This window comes from Arachis hypogaea, chromosome 14, assembly GCF_003086295.3.
Source record: "Arachis hypogaea cultivar Tifrunner chromosome 14, arahy.Tifrunner.gnm2.J5K5, whole genome shotgun sequence".
Taxonomy (NCBI): domain Eukaryota; kingdom Viridiplantae; phylum Streptophyta; class Magnoliopsida; order Fabales; family Fabaceae; genus Arachis; species Arachis hypogaea.
This window is the reverse complement of record NC_092049.1, coordinates 85,616,249-85,636,962: the sequence shown is the minus strand read 5'-3', so window position 1 is coordinate 85,636,962 and position 20,714 is coordinate 85,616,249. Positions and strand designations below refer to the sequence as shown.

The window sequence follows — 20,714 nt, the reverse complement described above, 5'->3', positions numbered from 1 at the left end:
TTTTCTTAGTATTTTTGAAAATTTTTGCTTTTCATTTTTACTCATTTTAAAAAATTTTCTTTATTATTACTTAGTTTATTTGGTTTTATTTCTTTTACTCAGGTTACCTCATTGGGAATTCTCTTCACTCTGACGTAGAGATTCCCATTTTTTCTTGTTTTCTGTTTGTTTATGAGTAGGAATAGAGACAAGGAACCTCTTCTACACTTTGATCTTGAGATTGAGAGGACTTTAAGAAGGCGTTTACAACAGGCTAGAGCTTACAAAGTTGTAGAGAATCTCAAGGATAATTTTGAAAAGGAATCTGAAGAGTCTACTATGGATCCAAACAACAACAACAATGTTGTTAATCCTAATGCTCTCAATGTTCCTAACATTTCTGAGCAACCTAGAAGGACACTTGGCTCAGACACTGCTCCCAGCCCTACCTTCTATGGTAGAGATGTCTCCTTCTGTTTCTCTCTTCCCTCTCGGTGTGCTCCCTCTCTTTCTCATTTTCTGTTTTGTGGTGAGTGTCGAAAGGGGGTGGTGGTGGCTAGGAAAGGGTGAGGGGTAAGGGTTATGGTAAAAATTAGGGTTTTGTTTTGGGGAATAAGGGATAGGGCTAGTGTAGGTAATTTAAATAAAAATAGGAGAAATTATTGAAAACCAATTTTAATCTAATAACAAATATTAATAATTAGAGATAATCAAATTTATTTCTTTTTATTCATAAAATAAGGTTCAAAATCTAAAGGGTTTCTTCTCCCTTCTCTTCTCTATCCGTGCCTCCCCTCTCTCCCAATATGATTTCTGAATTTTGTGAAGTATTAGTGTGTGAGGAAGAGTTTCATATGTGAGGAAGAGTTTTCTCTTTTATCTCTACTCTCTTGTGGCAGAAACCTGCTCTCGTGTGATAGACATTCCTTTAGTTAATATATTCCTTTCTTTTCTGTTCCCTTCTCTCCTGTGGCAGAGGCTCTTTAGATTCTTTTAGTCTTTGCTCTCTACTCTACTGTAGCAGAGATCTCTTTAATCTTTTTTTTTCTTTTATTTTCTTTCTTCATTTCTATCTTATCATTCTCTTTTACTTTCTATCATTTCAACAATATAAACTACGTTTGCACTCTTCCCTCGCATATCCCTAAGTGTGTTATGACTGGAGAATCATAAAATTCTCAATTTAACTCTGTATTTCTAACGCTATTAAGGAAATCTTATTGTTTTGAGGGTTACCTGAAATGTTGATTTGAGTCCAAACGTGAGGTCTAGACTCCTTATATGGCAACGTCCGACTTGTTCTTATGCTAAGGGGTCGCCGTCCGAGTTCCTCGTGAGGAGGTGGGGGTGGTACCTATAAGAGACTCCGATGCCTAGGTTAGCAAGGGCTTTAAGTATAATTTTTTTGTAGAATAAAACGTGAATATACCTGAGGAATGTCAGTGTATTTATAGTAGAGTTTGATGACTACCTTTTTTGGAGTTGTTCCACCTTTATCTTTGGGAGTTTGTTGGGATCTAAAGAGGGGTGTGAAATCACTGTTTTCCCCTTCTCTGTTATAAAATGCTCCGTGCACCCCTTATTCTTCCTTTATCATTTCTGAAAATGCTCTATTTGCCTCCTTTTATCGCAAAAAACATTCAATTTATTTCTTTGTTCTTTGCCTCATAACCATTTCCAGTTCCAAGATTTCTCCATCTTGATTACTTTGAAAGTTTCTCTGGCAGTTTGAAGAGGAACGTGCGGGTTTTGCTGCTTTTGATGTGCCCCTTCATTTTTCAGTTTCATCAAGGTTGGTGTTTTTACTTCTTTTGTCTGTTGTTTTGACTGTTTCTGGGTTGAATGGTACTCTGATGGGTAATGAATACTATTTTGTGCTGCCGCTACCTGTTTCTTGTTCTTTCTTTAATGGCTGTTTGACTTTTACTTCTTTGTTTATTGCTAAGAAACCCTTTTGAATCCATCTTTGTCGTCTAGTATTACTATTGTGAATTTTGACTTGCTTCTAGAATTTCTAGAGAAACTTGTTGTCGTTTACTGCTTGTAGAACATAATCGTGTTGTCCCCCAAAGATGTCGCTGCTGATAGCACAGGAGTGACGCTTTTTCCATTATTTTTTATTTGAATAATCTTTTGAAATCGTGATTTTTATTTTGTTGCTTTACCAGACATCCTTTGGATAATGACCAATTTCTTTAATGACAATTTCTTTGTTGCGTTTGTAGGTATAGTTGTATGTCTCAGTCCATTGTTCATGATATATCGACAAAAGTCCCTCCTTCCCTTTTAGCTTGGGAAGATACTTCTGTCCTTACAAAAAATTCATATATTTGATAGAGAATACGCTGAGACTTTTCATAGGCATCATAGGCTTTATGAATACTAGGAGGATGAATGAAATTATGAAATAGTTGTGGCTGACCCCAAGGAGAGGGTGTGTTTTCCCCCTTTGGTTGAGTCAGAACGTCCTTTCTTGTACACCTAGATTGCGTTTTTGCTAAATTAGATATTAAGTTTCCCTTCGACGATTTTGAAATCAATGTTTTTTGGTCTTGTAACATTTCCCTTACCCAATTACACCCGAACTCCTAGGTGTTTTTGAAAATATACTAGTGCGGAATTTATAACCCACAAACTAACTGGCAAGTACACCGGGTCGTACCAAGTAATACCTTAGGTGAGTGAGGGTCGATCCCACGAGAATTGATGGATCAAACAACAATAATTGAGTAATTTACTTAGTTAGACAAACAGAAAATGGTGTTTTGATAGTTCAAAAGCATAAACAGTAAATTCAAAATATCAGAAAGCAAGCAGTAAACGGTTTGTGAAATATATGGAGAATATCAGAAAACAAGCAGTAAACGGTTTGTGGAATATATGGAGAAAATAGTTAAGGTTTCAAAGATATTTATTTTTCGAATTAACTTTTCTTACCAACTATTTTAATCATGCAAGATTCAATTCATGGAAAACTATATATGACTAAACACTAATTCCTTAGACCTTTTTAGTCTCCTCTAACCTTTATTAACCTTCAATTCCTTGGTCTCTTGATTCTGATTAGAGGGTTAAGTTTAAAACTAGTTTATGTGCCACAGAAACCCTAATTATCCAAACATAAGAGGATTATATGTCGCGTATCGAAATTAAGTACAGATAATTAGAAATTTAGGAGAATTTGTTTCTAAGCTATTGTTCATGGAAAGAGCTTTTCCAAGTTTTACAAGAACTCAATTAGAATAAGGGTCATACTTCCGTTCCACCCAGATTCATAAGATAAAGAACGAAAATAATTCTTGAATTTGAATCAATACATGAATTAAAATAGAAAAGTAATAATATTGATCCATAGAATAAATAGAGCTCCTAACCTTAACAGTGGAGGTTTAGTTGCTCATGGTTCAGAGAGAAAACCAGGATTCTGAAAAACTGTAAAGTGCGGAATGAGGTAGGAGAGAAGAGATTAGCCCGAAGGGATGATTCTTTTCCCTTTTATATCTAATCCTAATTAAATGTAAAATATATTTTCTAAAACTAAATAATATCTTTTCCTATTTTAAAATAAAATAAAGGTTTCAATCAAAATATAAAATAAGATCTTCGAATTCTTCTTGTTGTATGGGGACCATGGAAAGTATTAAAGGTTGGTGCCTAACTTCACAATTGTGAAGTTAGGTATGAAGGGGGAAGCAAGGTTTGGACACAGGGATTGTGCCTTGGCACCTAACTTGGGAAAATCCAAGTTAGGCGCCTTATACAGCATGCTTTTGGCGTGTTGAGCTTTCCTTTGGCGCCTAACTTGGAGAATCCCAAGTTAGGCGCTACCATTGCCGAATTACTGGAGAAGAAGTGTACACTATTATACATTGTTGGAAATCTCTAGAAGTTAGCTTTCCAATGCCACTGAAATCACATCAATTGGACTTCTGTAGCTCGAGTTATTTTTGTTAGAGTGTAGAGAGGTCAGGGTTGACAGTATCATTCACTTTCTTCTCTTTTTCTACAGGAACTCCGTCAAATCCATCCGAATGCTATCTGAAATAAACAGAATTGTACACGACTCAAAATGGCATCCATAGTAGCTAAAAGATGTTTAAATCTTGATTAAACTAAACAATTTGAATACAAATTCACTAGGAAAAGGTAGGAAAGATGCTCACGCATCAAATACCAACTTCTATATTGGGAGTTGGATGTCCGACCTTCACCAAAGGTGTTCTTCTATCTCTTTGTGTTGACCAAACCCTTTAGTTCTTCCAAAAATTTAGGTTGGATTTCTTCCCGGGCTGTTTAGGGCAGGAAAGTCTTCTCTATCTTTGACGAGTCGTTTCATGATTTCAAAATTACTTCTTTAAAATCCGAGCTGTAGAAGGGATCCGACCTTTCTTTTTGGATGAAAATGATGAGCCTTGTTTTCCATTATATGGGAAGAGAATCCCATGGTAGCTAAGTATAGTATAGATGCTTTATATGAGCTTCAAAGGTTCTTAGGGGAACCCGGTGACGTCAGGATTTTTGCCAGTAAATAATTTTATAACAACAGTCGTGTTGTAGGTATAGTTTCTAAACCGACAGAAATCCCTTCGTACAAACGTTTTGGTTATCACAAGTAACAAACCCCTTAAAAATTGATAACCGAAGTATTTAAACCTCGGGTCGTCTTCTCAAGGAACTGCAGGGAAGTATTTTCTTATTATTGGTTATAAAGATTGTAAATTGGGGTTTTTAAGATGAGGAACAAGTAATTTAAATTGTAATTGAAATAAGCAAAAGACTGTAATGTAAGTAAACAACTGTAAGATAAATTTTTGGCAAGGTATGAGAAATTAGAAGTGCTATCCTAGTTATCCTTATCAATGATGATGAAGATTGAATCTTAATTCCACTCAGTTAGTCTTTACTTAAAGTAAAGAAAGGTCAAGTGACTAATTAGTTTGATCTTCAAATCCTAGTTAATCCCTAAGGAAAGATTGGGATTATTGAAGTTCAATTCAATTAGTAAAGATAACAATTATCAATCATGTTTGAGTTTGATAACTCCTGAGTCACTGATTTCTTAACCAAGACCAAAAGGAGAAAAGTAAATCTACTGGAATAAAAATGTCTTCAGATTGGAAGCAACAGTAATATAAATAAAAGAAGCAATTGTAAACTGAAATACCTCAAATAACATTAATTAAAAAGAGTAATTTGTAACATAGAAGAATTCATAAATTAAATTGAAAAGATAAATAAAAAGGAATGTTAAACCTGATAAAAAAAGATAATCCTGAAAGCGAAAAAAATCTTAAATCTAAATCCTAATCCTAAAGAGAGAGGAGAGAACCTCCCTCAAAACTAAATCTAAATCATCAAAACTAACTAAATTGAAGACTCCCTTTTGAATGGATGCATTCCCCCACTTCATAACCTCTGATCTGTGCCTTCTGGACTTGGATTTGGGCCAAAAAGGGCTTCAAGAATCGCTGGGAGCGTTTTCTATAATTTCTAGTACGTGGCCTCTCACGCGTCCGCGTGGGTCACGCGGTCGCGTCAATTGGAGTTTTTCTTATCACGCGTTCGCTTCAGTCATGCGTCCGCGTCATATGCGTTTTGCTTAAGGCGCGCAGTCACGTCAATCACGCGGTCGCGTCCATGCGATCGCGTCACTGCCAGTTTCTTCAAAAACTCCATTTTGTGCTTTCCTTCCATTTTTGTATGTTTCCTTTCAATCCTTTAAGTCATTCCTGCCTTAGAAGATCTGAAACTACTCAACACACGAATCACGGCATCGAATGGAAATAAAGGGTAATTAAAATAATTACTTTTAAAGCATAGAAAACATGTTTTTCACATTCATCACATAATAAGGAAGGGAAAGTAAAACCATGCAATTAACATGAATAAGTGAGTGAAGGATTGAATAAATCACTTAAATTTGGCACAAAATATATCATAAAATATGGGTTTATCAACCTCCCCACACTTAAACAATAGCATGTCCTCATGCTAAATCCAAGATAAAGAGTAAGGTAAGGTTGAAGTGGTGGAATTTCACGCAATGCAATCTATTTTAAATGCAATTACCTAAATGAATTATGCAATCCTAATTTTTATTCACTTGTATATAAAGCTTACATGTAGTTGAATTAATTCACATTCTCAAGGAATCATATATATATATATATATATAGCCAAACCTTAGATAATGATAAAGCACTTTTACAATTGAGATGGGGAAAATATTATATAAACTTGCAAGACAATTAATAATTCAAGCAGAGATATATGTTAGTGAGTTATTGAACCCTCACTGGATTTTGTGTTTACTCTCTAGTCACTCAGTGTTTATTGGGTTAATCACTCTATTCTTCTTTTTATCCTTACTTTCTATAACTTTGTTCTTCATCTAACCAATCAACAATTATAGAATATAGGCATACAAAAGTCATGAGGTCTTTAATTAAGGTTGTAATGGGGCCAAGGTAAAGGTAAGGGTATATGTATAAGGCTAAGTGAGCTAATTAAGCGAATCCTTGATTAGTCTAAGATCTCACCTAACATACATACTTTGTAAAGCAAAGCTTCTTTACCTATTTTACCCATATTTTCCCACTTTTGATGTTACATGCTCATATTTCAATTTTTTTATTTTTATCCCATGTGCATTGCTTTATTTTGCATTTGGGTAATTCTTTTGTGTTCCCTTTATTCAAATACTGAAAAATAAATTTTTTTTAATGAACATGGTAATTCAATTATTTGATTTCACATGAGCATACTTCCCAAAATTTTTATTTTGAATTATTTTATTCTTTTTAACTTTCTACCCTTTGTTTTTATCATCTATGTTCCCAATAGGTTTCCCTGCTTACACAACACACAATTTCTATCTTAAGCTAACCAAGGATTCAACTTGGGATTTTTATTTTGTTTTTCTGCTTAAGGCTAGTAATGTGGTTTGTAGAATAAGAGGGGATTTAAAGGCTCAAGGGGGCTAACAATGGTAATGTAAAAAGCAGGCTAATTTGGGATAAGTGAGTTAAAATCAAACAATGGCCTTGGTATGCGAAATTGTTACTCAGAGGTTGTAAAATTTGTTGTTCGCTCTCTCCCTGGCAATGGCGCCAATAACTAGTGCACAATACCATGGTCCAAACATAACTTCACAACTTCGCACAACTAACCAGCAAGTGCACTGGGTCGTCCAAGTAATAAAACTTTACATGAGTAAGGGTCGATCCCACGGAGATTGTTGGTATGAAGCAAGCTATGGTCATCTTGTAAATCTCAGTCAGGCGGATATCAAATAGTTATGGAGTTTTCGAAAATAAATAATAAATAAATAGAAAATAAAGATAGAAATACTTATGTAATTCCTTGGTGAGAATTTCAGATAAGCGTATAGAGATGCTTTTGTTCCTCTGAATCTCTGCTTTCCTGCTGTCTTCATCCAATCAGTCCTACTCCTTTCCATGGCAAGCTTTATGTAAGGGCATCACCGTTGTCAATGGCTACATCCCATCCTCTTGTGAAAAAGGTCCAAATGCTCTGTCACAGCACGGCTAATCATCTGAGGTTCTCGATCATACTGGAATAGGATTCACCATCCTTTTGCGTCTGTCACTATGCCCAGCACTCGCGAGTTTAAAGTTTGTCATAGTGATTCAATCCCTGAATCCTACTCGGAATACCACAGACAAGGTTTAGACTTTCCGAACTCTTATGAATGCCGCCATCAATCTAGCTTATACCACGAAGATTCTGGTTAACAGATCCAAGAGATATTCATTCAATCTAAGGTGGAACAGAAGTGGTTGTAAAGCACGCGTTCGTAGGGGAATGATGATGATTGTCACGTTCATCACATTCATATTGAAGTGCAAATGAATATCTTAGAAGCGGAATAAGTTGAATTGAATAAAGAAACAGTAGTACTTTGCATTAATTCATGAGGAACAGCAGAGCTCCACACCTTAATCTATGGAGTGTAGAAACTCTACCGTTGAAAATACATAAGTGAAAGGTTCAGGCATGGCCGAATGGCCAGCCCCCAAACGTGATCAATATGATCCAAAGATGAACTAAAAATCATAAGATGATCTGAAGATGTCTAATACAATAGTAAAAAGTCCTATTTATACTAAACTAGCTACTAGGGTTTACAGAAGTAAGTAATTGATGCATAAATCCACTTCCGGGGCCCACTTGGTGTGTGCTTGGGCTAAGCTTGAAGTTTACACGTGCAGAGGCTTCTTCTGGAGTTGAACGCCAAGTTGTAACATGTTTTTGGCGTTCAACTCTGGTTCGTGACGTGTTTCTGGCATTTAACTCCAGACTGCAGCATAGAACTGGCGTTCAACGCCCTTTTGCGTCATCTAAACTCGTCCAAAGTATAGACTATTATATATTTCTGAAAAGCCCTGGATGTCTACTTTCCAACGCAATTAAAAGCGCGCCATGTTGAGTTCTTTAGCTCCAGAAAATCGACTTTGAGTGCAGGGAGGTCAGAATCCAACAGCATCAGCAGTCCTTCTTCAACCTCTGAATTTGATTTTTGCTCAAGTCCCTCAATTTCAGCCAGAAAATACCTGAAATCACAGAAAAACACACGAACTCATAGTAAAGTCCAGAAATGTGAATTTTAACATAAAAACTAATAAAAACATCCCTAAAAGTAACTAGATCCTACTAAAAACATACTAAAAATAATGCCAAAAAGCGTATAAATTATCCGCTCATCACAACACCAAACTTAAATTGTTGCTTGTCCCCAAAGCAACAGAAAATCAAATAAGATAAAAATAAGAGAATATACTATAAATTCTAAACTATCAATGAAACATAGCTCCAATCAGATGAGCGGAACTCGTAGCTTTTTGCCTCTTGAATAGTTTTGGCATCTCACGTTATCCATTGAGGTTCAGAATGATTGGCATCTATAGGAACTCAGAGTTCAGATAGTGTTATTGATTCTCCTAGTTCAGTATGTTGATTCTTGAACACAGCTACTTTATGAGTCTTGGCCGTGGCCCTAAGCACTTTGTTTTCCAGTATTACCACCGGATACATAAATGCTACAGACACATAACTGGGTGAACCTTTTCAGATTGTGACTCAGCTTTGCTAAAGTCCCCAATTAGAGGTGTCCAGGGTTCTTAAGCACACTCCTTTTTTGCTTTGGACCTTGACTTTAACCGCTCAGTCTCAAGTTTTCACTTGACACCTTCATGCCACAAGCACATGGTTAGGGACAGCTTGGTTTAGCCGCTTAGGCCAGGATTTTATTCCTTTAGGCCCTCCTATCCACTGATGCTCTAAGCCTTGGGATCCTTTTTATTTACCCTTGCCTTTTGGTTTTAAGGGTTATTGGATTTTTTCTCTTGCCTCTTGGTTTTAAGAGCTCTTAGCTTTTTCTGCTTGCTTTTTCTTTTTCTATTTTCTTCTCTTTTTTTCGCTATTTTTTTTCTGCAAGCTTTGTATTCACTGCTTTTTCTTGCTTCAAGAATCATTTTTATGATTTTTTAGATTATCAAATAACATGTCTCCTTGTCATCATTCTTTCAAGAGCCAACATATTTAACATTCATGAACAACAACTTCAAAAGACATATGCACTGTTCAGGCATTCATTCATGTACTTCTTGTTCTTTTGAATTAAAACAGTTTTCATTTAAGAGAGGTGATGGATTCATAGGACATTCATAACTTTAAGACAAAGTTACTAAATACTAATGATCATGTAATAAGTCACAAACATGGATAAGCACTTAACATAAAGAAAATGAAAAATAAAGAATGTAAGAACAAGGAATGAGTCCACCTTAGTGATGGTGGCGTTTTCTCCTTGAGGAACCAATGATGTCCTTGAGCTCTTCTATGTCTCTTCCTTGTCTTTGTTGATCCTTCCTCATTGCTTTTTGATCTTCTCTAATTTCATGAAGGATGATGGAGTGCTCTTGATGTTCCACCCTTAATTGTCCCATGTTGGAACTTAATTCTCCTAGGGAGGTATTGATTTGCTCCCAAAAATTCTGTGGAGGAAAGTGCATCCCTTGAGGTATCTCAGGGATTTCTTGATGGTGAAATTCCTCATGTGTTTTTTGAGCTCCATGAGTGGGATATCTTGTTTGCTCTATCCTTTTCTTAGTGATGGGCTTCTCTTCCTCAATGGGAATGTCTCCTTCTATGAAAGCTCCAGCTGAGTAACATAGATGGCAAATAAGATGAGGAAAAGCTAGCCTTGCCAAGGGGGAGGGCTTTTTGGCTATTTTCTAGAGTTCAAGGGAGATGACTTCATGAACTTCTACTTCCTCTCCAATCATGATGCTATGGAGATGGCCCGATCCACAGTAACTTCAGATCGGTTGCTAGTGGGGATGATGGAGCGTTGGATGAACTCCAACCATCATCTATATGTTGAACCAGTTTGCCTTTTGAGTCAATCTTCTATTGAGCTCCTTCCACACATATGTCCATGAGGACTTGGTCCAACCTTTGATTAAAGTTGACCCTTCTAGTGTAGGGGCGTGCATCTTCTTGCATCATAGGCAAGTCAAATGCCAACCTCACATTTTCCGGACTAAAATCTAAGTATTTCCCCCGAACTATGGTGAGATAATTCTTTGGGTTCGGGTTCTTACTTTGATCATGGTTCCTAGTGATCCATGCATTGGCATAAAACTCTTGAACCATTAGGATGCCGACTTGTTGGATGGGGTTTGTTAGAACTTCCCAACCTCTTCTTTGGATTTCATGTCGGATCTCCGGATACTCATTTCTCTTGAGCTTGAAAGGAACCTCGGGGATCACCTTATTCTTGGTCACAACATCATAGAAGTGGTCTTGATGGGCTTTGGAGATGAATCTTTCCATCTCCCATGACTCGGAGGTAGAAGCTTTCGTCTTCCCTTTCCCTTTTCTAGAGGATTCTCCAGTCTTGGGTGCCATCAATGGTAATGGAAAAACAAAAAAGCTTATGCTTTTACCACACCAAACTTAGAATATTGCTCACCCTCGAGCAAGAGAAGAAAGAATAGATGAAGAAGAAGAAGAAAATATGGAGGAGAGGAAGGAGAGGTGTATTCCACCAAGAAGGGGAAGAGAAGGTGGTGTTGTGTGAAAATGAGGAAGAATGGAAGGCTTTATATAGGGAGGGGAGGGAGGGTTTGTTTCGGCCATATAGGGTGGGTTTGGGTGGGAAATTGATTTTGAATTTTGAAGGTAGGTGGAGTTTATGAGGTTGGTTTATGGGGAAGAGTGGATGGATGTGAGTGGTGAAGTGGTGATAGGGAAGAGAGATTGAGGTGATTGGTGAAGAGTTTTGGGGAAGAGTGTTTATTGGGAAGAGAGGATGAACATTGAGAAGAGGGAAGAGAGTAAGTGGTGGTAGGTGGGGATCTTGTGGGGTCCACAGATGCTGAGATGATCCTGTGGGGTCCACAGATCCTGAGGTGTCAAGAAATTGTATCCCTGCACCAATTAGGCATGTAAAATGCCTTTGCATGCAATTTTGGTGTTTAAACGCCGAATTGATGCTTGTTCTGGGCGTTCAGCGCCCATCTGCAGCATGTTTCTGGCGTTGAACGCCAGCTTCATGCTTGTTTCTGGCGTTCAGGGCCAGCTTTCCTCAGTGTGCATTCCTGGCGTCTGAACGCCAGGATGCTGCTTGTTTTGGGCGTTCAACGCCAGATCCATGCTCTGTTCTGGCGTTGAACGCCAGCCAGATGCTCCTTACTGGCGTTTAAACGCCAGTAAGATCCTCCTCCAGGGTGTGATTTTTCTTCTGCTATTTTTGATTCTGTTTTTGATTTTTCTATTTATTTTGTGACTCCATATGATCATGAACCTATGAAGACATATAACTAATAAAAAATATAATTAAATAAAAATTGGGTTGCCTCCCAACAAGCGTTTCTTTAATGTCAATAGCTTGACAGTGGGCTCTCATGGAGCCTCATAGATGTTCAGAGCATTGTTGAGACTTCCCAACACCAAACTTAGAGTTTGGATATGGGAGTTCAACACCAAACTTAGAGTTTGGTTGTGGCCTCCCAACACCAAACTTAGAGTTTGACTGTGGGGGCTCTGGTTGACTCTGTTTTGAGAGAAGCTTACTGTGCCTCTTTTCCATGTTTACAGAAGGATGTCCTTGAGTTTTAAACTCAAGGGAGTCCTCATTCAATTGAAGGACTAGTTCACCTCTGTTAACATCAATCACAGCTCTTGCTGTGGCTAGGAAGGGTCTTCCAAGGATGATGGATTCATCCTCATCCTTCCCAGTATCTAGGATTATAAAATTAGCAGGGATGGAAAGGCCTTCAACCTTTACTAATATGTCCTCTACTTGTCCATAAGCCTGTTTTCTGGAATTGTCTGCCATCTCTAATGAGATTTTAGCAGCTTGTACCTCAAAGATTCCCAGTTTCTCCATTACAGAGAGTGGCATGAGGTTTATTCCTGACCTAAGATCACATAGAGCCTTTTCAAAGGTCATGGTGCCTATGGTACAAGGTATTAGGAACTTTCCAGGATCCTGTTTCTTCTGAGGCAATCTCAGTTGATCCAATGCATTTAGTTCATTGGTGAACAGGGGAGGTTCATCTCCCCAAGTCTCATTACCAAATAAATTGGCATTCAGCTTCATGATTGCACCAAGGAACTTGGAAACTTGTTCTTCAGTGACATCCTCATTCTCTTCAGAAGAAGAGTACTCATCAGAACTCATGATAGGGCATAAGGAGGTTCAATGGAATCTCTATGGTCTCTAGATGAGTCTCAGATTCCTTTGGTTCCTGGACTTCCCAGGAGGTCTTCCTCACTGGGATTCACGCCCTCAACCTCCCTTACAGGTTCGGCCATGGTAATTAATTCAATGGCCTTGCAATCTCCTTTTGGATTCTCTTCTATATTGCTTGGGAGAGTACTAGGAGGGGTTTCAGTGATTCTTTTACTCAGCTGGCCCACTTGTGCTTCTAAATTTCTAATGGAGGACCTTGTTTCATTCATGAAACTCACAGTGGCCTTAGATAGATCAGAGACTAAGTTTGCTAAATTAGAGATATTTTGTTCAGAGTTCTTTGTCTGTTGCTGAGTGGATGATGGAAAAGGTTTACTATTGTTAAACCTATTTCTTCCACCATTATTAAAGCCTTGTTGAGGCTTTTGTTGATCCTTCCATGAGAAATTTGGGTGATTTCTCCATGAGGGGTTATAGGTGTTTCCATAAGGTTCACCCATGTAATTCACCTCTGCTATTGCAGGGTTTTCAGGATAATATGCTTCTTCTTCAGAAGATGCCTCTTGAGTACTATTGGATGCAGCTTGCATTCCATTCAGACTCTGAGAAATGATATTGACTTGCTGAGTCAATATTTTATTATGGGTCAATATGGCATTCAGAGTATCAATTTCAAGAACTCCCTTCTTCTGAGGCGTACCATTACTCACAGGATTCCTCTCAGAAGTGTACATGAACTGGTTATTAGCAACCATGTCAATGAGTTCTTGAGCTTCTGCAAGCGTTTTCTTTAGGTGAATGGATCCACCTGCAGAAGTATCCAATGATATCTTAGCTAATTCAGACAGACCATCATAGAATATATCCAGGATGGTCCATTCTAAAAGCATGTCAGAAGGACACTTTTTGGTCAGTTGCTTGTATCTCTCCCAAGCTTCATAGAGGGATTCACCTTCCTTCTGTCTGAAGGTTTGAACATCCACTCTAAGCTTACTCAGCTTTTGAGGAGGAAAGAACTTGGCTAAGAAAGTCGTGACCAGCTTATCCCAAGAGTTCAGGCTATCTTTGGGTTGAGAGTCCAACCACACTCTAGCTCTGTCTCTTACAGCAAACGGGAAAAGCATGAGCCTGTAGACTTCAGGATCTACTCCATTAGTCTTAACAGTATCACAGATCTGCAAGAATTCAGTTAAGAACTGAAAAGGATCTTCATATGGAAGTCCATGAAACTTGTAGTTTTGTTGCATCAGAGAAACTAATTGAGGTTTCAGCTCAAAATTGTTTGCTCCAATGGTAGGGATGGAGATGCTTCTTCCATGTAAATTGGAATTAGGTGCAGTAAAGTCACCAAGTATCCTCCTTGCATTATTATTATTTTCGGCTGCCATCTCCTCTTCCTGTTCAAAAATTTCTATAAGGTTATCTCTGGATTGTTGTATTTTAGCTTCTCTTAGTTTCCTCTTCAGAGTCCTTTCAGGTTCAGGGTCCGCTTCAACAAGAATGTTCTTGTCCTTGCTCCTGCTCATATGAAAAAGAGGGAACAAAAAAATAATAATAAGGATCCTTTTTACCCAGGTATAGAGGTTCCCCTGTGTGAGTAGAAGAAGAAGAGAATGTAATGTAAAGAAGGGAAGAAGAGAAAATTCGAACACAAATGGAAGATGGAAGAGGGGGTTCGAATTTGGGTGAGATGAAGTGTTAGTAGATGACTAAATAAATAGAAGGAGATGAAAGAGAGAGAGAGGATTTTCGAAAATAAAATTTTGAAAAGGGGTTAGTGATTTTCGAAAATTAGGAATGAAATCAAATTAAAATGGAAAATTGAAATAACTATTTAATTAAAAAGAATTTTTGAAAAAGAGGGAAGAGATTTTCAAAAATTAGAGAGAGAGAGTTAGTTAGGTAGTTTTGAAAAAGATAAGAAACAAACAAAAAGTCAATTAGTTAGTTGAAAAAGATTTGAAAATCAATTTTGAAAAGATAAGAAGATAAGAAGTTAGAAAAGATATTTGAAAATCAAATTTTTGAAAAAGATAAGATTTAAAAAAAAAGATATGATAGGAAGATATGATTAGAATTAGTTTTGAAAAAGATTTGATTTTTAAAATCATAATTAATGACTTGACTCACAAGAAATCACAAGATATGATTCTAGAATTTAAAGTTTGAATCTTTCTTAACAAGTATGTAACAAACTTGAAATTTTTGAATTAAAACATTAATTGTTGAAGATATTTTCGAAAATATGATATAAAATTAAGAAAAAGATTTTTGAAAAATATTTTTAAAATTTTCGAAAAATAAGAAAAATGAAAAAGATTTGATTTTTGAAAAAGATAAGATTTTTAAATTGAAAATTTGATTTGACTCATAAGAAACAACTAAATTTTTAAAAATTTTTGAAAAAGTCAACTCAAATTTTTGAATTTTATGAGAGAAAAAAGGAAAGATAATTTTTTTTTTTATTTTTGAATTTTTAATGATGAAAGAGAAAAACAAAAAAATGACTCACAACATGAAAATTATGAATCAAAACACATGATGCATACAAGAATGCTATGAATATCAAGATGAACACCAAGAACACTTTGAAGATCATGATGAACATTAAAAACTTATTTTTGAAAATTTTATATGCAAAGAAAACATGCAAGACACCAAACTTAGAAATCTTTCATGTTCAGACACTATGAATGCAAAAATGCACATGAAAAACAAGAAAAGACACAAAACAAGAAAATATCAAGATCAAACAAGAAGATTTACCAAGAACAACTTGAAGATCATGAAGAACACTATGAATGCATGAATTTTCGAAAAATGCAAAATGAATATGCAATTGACACCAAACTTACAATTTGACTCAAGACTCAAACAAGAAACATAAAATATTTTTGATTTTTATGATTTTCTAATTTTTTTTGTATTTTTCGAAAATTAATTTGAAAAAGAAAAATAAGGATTCCAAAATTTTTAATATGAATTCCAGGAATCTTGCATTCTTAGTCTAAAGCTTCAGTCCAGGAATTAGACATGGCTCACTAGCCAGCCAAGCTTTCAATGAAAACTCCGGTCCAAAACACTAGACATGGCCAATGGCCAGTCAAGCTTTAAGTGACAAATCAAGCATACAGCAGCTGATGGATTAGCAACAACTAGCTTGCTCTTGATAATGTTGGGTTGGAAGCCCCAGTCCAAAAGAATTTAGACATGGCTTTGCAGCCAGCCAGGCTTCACATGCTTCATGAAACTCTAGAATTCATTCTTAAAAATTCTGAAGAACATAATATAAAATTTTTTTTTGAAAATATTATTTTATTATTTTTTTGAGTATTAAATAGAAAAAACGAAAAAGAAGGAAATCTTTTTGAAAAATTTTTTTTTGAAAACTTTTTGAAAATAAAATAAGAAGAAAATTACCCAATCTGAGCAACAAGATGAACCGTCAGTTGTTCAAACTCGAACAATCCCCGGCAATGGCGCCAAAAACTTGGTATGCGAAATTGTTACTCAAAGGTTGTAAAATTTGTTGTTCGTTCTCTCCCTGGAAATGGCGCCAATAACTGGTGCACAATACCATGGTCCAAACATAACTTCACAACTTCGCACAACTAACCAGCAAGTGCACTGGGTCGTCCAAGTAATAAAACCTTACGTGAGTAAGGGTCGATCCCACGGAGATTGTTGGTATGAAGCAAGCTATGGTCATCTTGTAAATCTCAGTCAGGCGGATATCAAATAGTTATGGAGTTTTTGAAAATAAATAATAAATAAATAGAAAATAAAGATAGAAATACTTATGTAATTCATTGGTGAGAATTTCAGATAAGCGTATAGAGATGCTTTCGTTCCTCTGAATCTCTGCTTTTCTGCTGTCTTCATCCAATCAGTCCTACTCCTTTCCATGGCAAGCTTTATGTAAGGGCATCACCGTTGTCAATGGCTACATCCCATCCTCTTATGAAAAAGGTCCAAATGCTCTGTCACAGCACGACTAATCATCTGAGGTTCTCGATCATACTGGAATAGGATTCACCATCCTTTTGCGTCTGTCACTACGCCCAGCACTCGCGAGTTTGAAGTTCGTCACAGTCATTCAATCCCTGAATCCTACTCGGAATACCACAGACAAGGTTTAAACTTTCTGGACTCTCATGAATGCCGCCATCAATCTAGCTTATACCACGAAGATTCTAGTTAAGAGATCCAAGAGATATTCATTCAATCTAAGGTGGAACGGAAGTGGTTGTCAGGCACGCGTTCGTAGGGGAATGATGATGATTGTCACGTTCATCACATTCATATTGAAGTACGAATGAATATCTTAGAAGCGGAATAAGTTGAATTGAATAAAGAAACAGTAGTACTTTGCATTAACTCATGAGGAACAGCAGAGCTCCACACCTTAATCTATGGAGTGTAGAAACTCTACCGTTGAAAATACATAAGTGAAAGGTTCAGGCATGGCCGAATGGCCAGCCCCCAAACGTGATCAATATGATCCAAAGATGAACTAAAAATCATAAGATGATCCAAAGATGTCTAATACAACAGTAAAAAGTCCTATTTATACTAAACTAGCTACTAGGGTTTACAGAAGTAAGTAATTGATGCATAAATCCACTTCCGAGGCCCACTTGGTGTGTGCTTGAGCTGAGCTTGAAGTTTACACTTGCAGAGGCTTCTTCTGGAGTTGAACGCCAAGTTGTAACGTGTTTTTGGCGTTCAACTCTGGTTCGTGACGTGTTTCTGGCGTTTAACTGTAGACTGCAGCGTAGAACTGGCATTCAACGCCCTTTTGCGTCATCTAAACTCGGCTAAAGTATGGACTATTATATATTGCTGGAAAGCCCTGGATGTCTACTTTCCAACACAATTGGAAGCACGCCATGTTGAATTCTGTCGCTCCAGAAAATCCACTTTGAGTGCAGGGAGGTCAGAATCCAACAGCATCAGCAGTCCTTCTTCAACCTCTGAATTTGATTTTTGCTCAAGTCCCTCAATTTCAGCCAGAAATTACCTGAAATCACAGAAAAACACACGAACTCATAGTAAAGTCCAAAAATGCGAATTTAACATAAAAACTAAGAAAAACATCCCTAAAAGTAACTAGATCCTACTAAAAACATACTAAAAACAATGCCAAAAAGCGTATAAATTATCCGCTCATCAGGCCTCAATCACTCTCTTAGTATGTATTTCTATTCTATAATCGGACATATAGATTAAAACAAAGTAAAGAACACCAGAATAAAAAATAAGGGCGGGACACATAGGAATAAAATTTTATGGTTTAAATGTAACCATACAATTAAGCTCAAAACTCACAGGCTGTATGTTCTCTAACTCAAAAATCATATATCAGTTATATATGTCAAGCAAGTAAAAATTAAGAGTTCCCATTATTCTCAATGTAAATCTTAAGGTGGCTTAAAAGTTCGAGTGTTTCTCCTTGATGAAATGTTGTTAACTAACTAACATGGAATGCTATATATACAAGGTGTGTGGATTGTTTCTATTATGTTCAAGTCTCTAGTTTACTTCCTTTTATATTTTCAATTTAAACTAAGCTATCTTATGCTAAAAAGGGTAAACTATACTAATTAATCCACATTTTCTATAACTAATAAGTTAGAATTGCAACTAAACTAAATGGCTAAAATATGAACTAAGAGTACAACATGCAGAAATATAGTAAAAATACATGAAAACAGCAATGTATAAGTATTGAGAAAATAAAAATAAAAATAAAGAGAAAAAATACAGAAAAATAGCAAAATAAAATGAAAGAGTCTGTAGTAGTTCACCAAAAAATACACCAGAGATGGCGACCTCCCCACACTTAAAATGAAGCATCGTCCCTGATGCTCACTCAAGCAGGGTGTGAAGGGGTGTCATCACTGGAAGGGTGGGTAGCTGGAGTCTCTGTGGTGGTGGTCTGAGGATCTGCCTGCTGCAGAGGAGGTTCTGACTGAATAGGAACCTCTGGGTCTGCAGCCTGAATTTGAGGCGGGGCCTCCTGATGTGATGCAGCCTGCTCTGTGCCTGCCTGCGCAGCCTCTCTCTGGGGGTGGGTCTCTGCCTCATGGACATCCGCCTCCTCCTCAGATGGCTCTGATGGGGTGTCAGGCTCGGAGGGGATGTCGCTGCCAGAACGGATCATTAGCTTCAGGTGCTCATAGCGTTGCTTGCTACGACGCTTAAATCTCTCGTATCACTGCCGGTTGCGGTGCTCCATCTGGTCTAGCTACCGAAACAGGTGGTGCACTAAGTGATAAACTGGCTCTGAGGCAGGTGGAGGTGCAGTGGTGGTAGCAGGGGTAGCTATAGAGGAAGAGGGGCCGGCAGATGGTGTGGCTGTCTCATCAGTAGGAGTGAGGAATGGAGGTCTGTAGCCCAAAGCCAAGAAGTTCCTGCTGTGAGGGATAATCTTCTTGCATTCTGTAGCAGGTGGCTTCTCATCAGCATCCTCCCAAGGCACGTCAGCTCGACGGCCTAGCTGTGTAATCAGATAAGGAAAGGGAAGAGTGCCTCGGACATGGACCCTGGCCATGTAGTACCGAATAAAGTGTGGCAGGTACAGGTCTTTACCCTCCATCACAGACCATAGGAGGGTGATCATAGCGGCAGGTAGCTCCGTCTCGTGAGTACTCGGCATAATAAAGTTGCTCAAGATCTAATGCCATAGCCGAGCCTCATCATTGAAGTATGCCCGCTTGATTCCCTTAGGCATGGTGGTGTTCTGACCCATGATCCAAGGGACGGTCGGGTCAAGGGCTATTCTGGCCTTGACTACATCCCAATCAAACTTCATGAAGCGCATGTCCTCCTCAGCTTTTTGATAACTATCTGGCTGATCGGATTTAGGCAGAAGCTTCAGGATATCCTCTATGGCCTCTTCAGTGACCAGTATCTGCTTCTCTCTTAGGTTCACGGCATCTAGGGAAGTTTTGAAGTAATTGTAGTAAAATTCCTTTACCCAAGATGCATTGACCTCAGTCAGGTTTCTCTCCAGGAATAACCAGTCTCTTTGTTTGATCTGATCAGAGGTGTATTGCTGGAGTGCTTCTAGGATCTTCAGAGTCCTCTCCAGGTACAGGTTCCTGGAGTTTGCAAACACCGGATACTTCAGCTCGCAGTATTAGTTTGCAAACTTAATGGGATCATTAGCAAGGAGTAGCTGGTCAGCCTTCTCCTGCGGGGTAAAGTGCTTCTCTCGCCAGGAGTCATCATGCATGAGGTCCAGGATGGACATAGAGGATTCTACTCTTTTCCGTTTGCCAGTTGTTGCCTTTCCTTTTCCTTTTCTTTGTGTGTCTGACATCCTGAAAAATAGAAAACCAGGATATAATAAAAACAGAAAAAACAAGTATGCAATTAATCAAAAGAAGCACATAATGGCAAAGGAGCAGTAGAAAAATGAGTTAACTAAATGTGCATTAAGGATTGTATAGGAGTTAGAAAATTGAGAAGAGAAATCCACAATCCAAAATGTAATAGAATTCATGTTAATTAGGAAAAATTATCATCATGCCTGTGTTAGAAGGTTAAAGAGAATAGTGAAAAACCAAGAAGATATATTTTGAATGTTAGGTTGGTTAGGAATGAAAAAGAGTTTAGGGAGTTAAAATTAGTGAGTTAGTAAAAAGTGGATTAGAATAAGTGGCATGAGGATCATTCCCTAAGTAACGAAAATTCACAAATAAAAGCAACAGATAACTCAAATTCAAACAAGAAAGTTAAGGATGAATCAAATGAAAACAGCAAAAAGTGGAATTGAATCATCCAAGATGCAATTTATAAACCAGGAAATTAAAAAGAATAAGAAAGCTTGCCCTGTCATTCATGAATTGGTTTGGTTAAAGCTGAGTAAAGCAGAATGCAAGTTTGCCAAAACCAAAACAGAAATGAAAATCAAAACAATATATAGAAATTTGGGCAGCATCCCGACTAAAATTGGATGTTCCCAGGAAATAATCAGCAATCAGAATAGTTCATATGAATTAAAAAGATA

The 20,714-nt window shown here is 37.4% G+C and overlaps 1 non-coding gene across 1 annotated transcript; it reads left to right on the top strand.

Annotated features, from left to right (window-relative positions):
• Nucleotides 1-13,584: 13,584 nt before the first annotated feature.
• On the top strand, nt 13,585-13,692 carry LOC112745317 (small nucleolar RNA R71). Its single transcript, XR_003173252.1, has one exon. It is a non-coding gene; the product is annotated as a small nucleolar RNA R71 (small nucleolar RNA).
• The last annotated feature ends 7,022 nt before the right edge of the window (nt 13,693-20,714 follow it).